Here is a 3,855-nt window from a genome sequence, read left to right on the forward strand (position 1 = left end):
ACTATAACTACAGGACCAGTACTATAACTACTATAATTACAGGACCGGTACTATAACTACAGGACTAGTACTATAACTACAGGACCACTACTATAACTACTATAACTACAGGACCAGTACTATAACTACAGGACCAGTACTATAACTACTATAACTACAGGACCACTGCAATAACTGCTACAGGACCAGTACTATAAGTGCTATGACTACAGGATCAGTACTATACCTAGTATAACTACAGGGCCAGTACTATAACTACAATAACTACAGGACCAGTATTATAACTACAGGACCAGTACTATAACTAGAGGACCAGTACTATAACTACTATAACTACAGGACCAGTACTATAACTACTATAACTACAGGACCAGTACTATAACTACTATAACTACAGGATCAGTACTATACCTAGTATAACTACAGGGCCAGTACTATAACTACAATAACTACAGGACCAGTATTATAACTACAGGACCAGTACTATAACTAGAGGACCAGTACTATAACTACAGGACCAGTACTATAACTACTATAGCTACAGGACCAGTTCTATAACTACAGGACCAGTACTATAACTACTATAACTACAGGACCAGGGTCATCAGGAGGGCCCACAGCATTATCAGGGACAGTACACAGCCTCTCCATGGTCCTACCATTGGGCTGGCACTACAGGAGTGTGAGGTCCAGGACAGCCAGACTGATGATCAGTTTCTATCCACAAGCCATCAGGCTTCTGAACACCTCCTCCCCCCTCACACTCTGATCTGTCTGAACTCTGACATGCATCCATTAATATGAGCACACTTCATTTATCTCTGCTACTGTTTACAAATACTGTTTACTTTTGTACTGCACATGTACTTTACACATGCACATGCGCACAACATGCATATTCATCCACACTGTACTCTTTCACTTTCTTTCCTTAGTGTTTTTCTTTTTACTTAGTGTTGCTTTAGTGTACTTAGTGTGTATATATATTCATTATACTTATTCTGTTTCTCTCTTTTTATATTGATATTAATAAGATTGTCTGTAAATGGAGGAACTGCAAAGTATGAATTTCAGTGTACAGTGTAACTGCTTGTTTCTGCTGTGCACATGACAATACACTCTTAAATCCTGAATCTTGAATAACTCCAGCGTACATCCCTGCAGAAGATCAGTAGTTTCTGTCAGTGGAGTGACATAAGTGACAAAAAACTTACAAACTCTACAACTGTGTTCAAAAGGAATGAAACACAATTATTACACTATCATTCTCCACCAAACACCATCATTCTCCACCAAACACCATCATTCTCCATTAAAAACACCATCATTCTCCACCAAACACCATCATTTTCCACCAAACACCATCATTCTCCTACATACCACCATCATTCTCCACCAAACACCATCATTCTCCTACATACCACCATCATTCTCCAACAAACACCATCATTCTCCACCAAACACCATCATTCTCCACCAAACACCATCATTCTCCATTAAAAACACAATCATTCTCCACCAAACACCATCATTTTCCACCAAACACCATCATTCTCCTACATACCACCATCATTCTCCAACAAACACCATCATTCTCCACCAAACACCATCATTCTCCTATATACCACCATCATTCTCCACCAAACACCATCATTCTCCTACATACCACCATCATTCTCCTACATACCACCATCATTCTCCACCAAAAACCATCACTCTCCTCCAAACACCATCATTCTTCATTAAACACCATCATTCTCCACTAAACACCATCACTTCCCTCCAAACACCATCATTTCCCAACAAGCACCATCATTCTCCTCCAAACACCATCATTCTCCACCAAAAAACATCATTCTCCACCAAACACCATCATTCTCCTACATACCACCATCATTCTCCAACAAACACCATCATTCTCCACCAAACACCATCATTCTCCTACATACCACCATCATTCTCCACCAAACACCATCATTCTCCTACATACCACCATCATTCTCCACCAAAAAACATCATTCTCCACCAAACACCATCATTCTCCACCAAACACCATCATTCTCCTACATACCACCTTCATTCTCCAACAAACACCATCATTCTCCACCAAACACCATCATTCTCCTACATACCACCATCATTCTCCAACAAACACCATCATTCTCCTACATACCACCATCATTCTCCAACAAACACCATCATTCTCCACCAAACACCATCATTCTCCACCAAACACCATCATTCTCCTACATACCACCATCATTCTCCACCAAAAACCATCACTCTCCTCCAAACACCATCATTCTTCATTAAACACCATCATTCTCCACTAAACACCATCACTTCCCTCCAAACACCATCATTTCCCAACAAGCACCATCATTCTCCTCCAAACACCATCATTCTCCACCAAAAACCATTATTCTCCACCAAACACCATCACTCTCCTCCAAACACCATCATTCATCATTAAACACCATCATTCTCCACTAAACACCATCACTCCCCTCCAAACACCATAATTTTCCAACAAGCACCATCATTCTCCTCCAAACACCATCATTCTTCACCAAACACCATCACTCTCCTCCAAACACATCATTCTCCACCAAACACCATCATTCTCCTAAAAACCACCATCCTTTTCCACCAAGCACCATCATTCTCCACCAAACACCATCATTCTCCTAAAAACCACCATCCTTCTCCACATAAACAGAGTTTGGGTGTGTTGCTGTTTGCTGAGTTGGTCTACTCAGAGTTTAAAGATTCATGCTGGAATCAAACAGCTTTCTAATGTTCATCTCAGCAGAACCCAGCATGCTGCAAACATCCCTTACCGAATGTTAATGAAGCGAGAGCGGAACACGCTTCCTCAGGCAGCTCGATATTTTGCTCAATGCAAGTCGATATGTAAATGTTTGCAGTGCTTATGTCCCACCTTCCTCATTTCCTCCTAAACCTTCATCACAGGCCTCTCTGATTTATACCCACATATTCAGTGTGCAGCATTCCAGCTGAAGTCATAAGGTATATTTTATGTGAGGCAGAATACAAGACAGCCAATCAGAATAGAGCTAATCTGCATATAATCATTTTAAAGGCCCAATATTAATGTGTTTAACAGTGTCTTTTTTAATTAAAGTCCAGTAAACACTTCATATTCTGCACTTGTATTTCAGTATCTTCTACTGATTAATCAGTCAGTCAGTCTCATTTCTACTAGTGATTATTCACTGTCTACTGATAATTATTATTCAGTACCCACTCTTAATCATTCTGTATCCACTATGAACTATTCAACATCTATTGTGTAAAATTAGTATCTATTATGAATTATTCAGTATCCACTATGAATTATCCAGTATCCACTGTGGATTATTCAGTACCTACTCAGTAAGTAAGTACTCAGTACATTTTAGCATTTCTTAAAATTATTATTATTTCATTTATTCTATAATTGCTCTTTGTGTGTAACTGGGACCATGAGATCTCAGTTTCCTTCCACCCCTTCTACCACATGTAATGAGAATGACAAAAAAAGTCTCCTTAAATCCTTATTCAGTATCCACCCTACTAAAAATTCATCAGTATCCACCCTGAATGATTCAGTATACACTATAAATTATTTAGTACCTTATATGAATTATTCAGAACCTACTACAAATTATTCAGTATACACTAAAAATTATTCAGTATCCACTATGAATTTTTCTGTATTCACTATGAATTATTCAGTATTCACTATGAATTATTCAGTATTCACTATGAATTATGAAGTATTTAATATTAATTATCCAGTATCCACTATGAATTATTCAGTATCCACTATGAATTATTAAGTATTTACTATGA

Source organism: Salminus brasiliensis, chromosome 2, assembly GCF_030463535.1.
Source record: "Salminus brasiliensis chromosome 2, fSalBra1.hap2, whole genome shotgun sequence".
In the NCBI taxonomy this organism is placed as follows: Eukaryota; Metazoa; Chordata; class Actinopteri; order Characiformes; family Bryconidae; genus Salminus; species Salminus brasiliensis.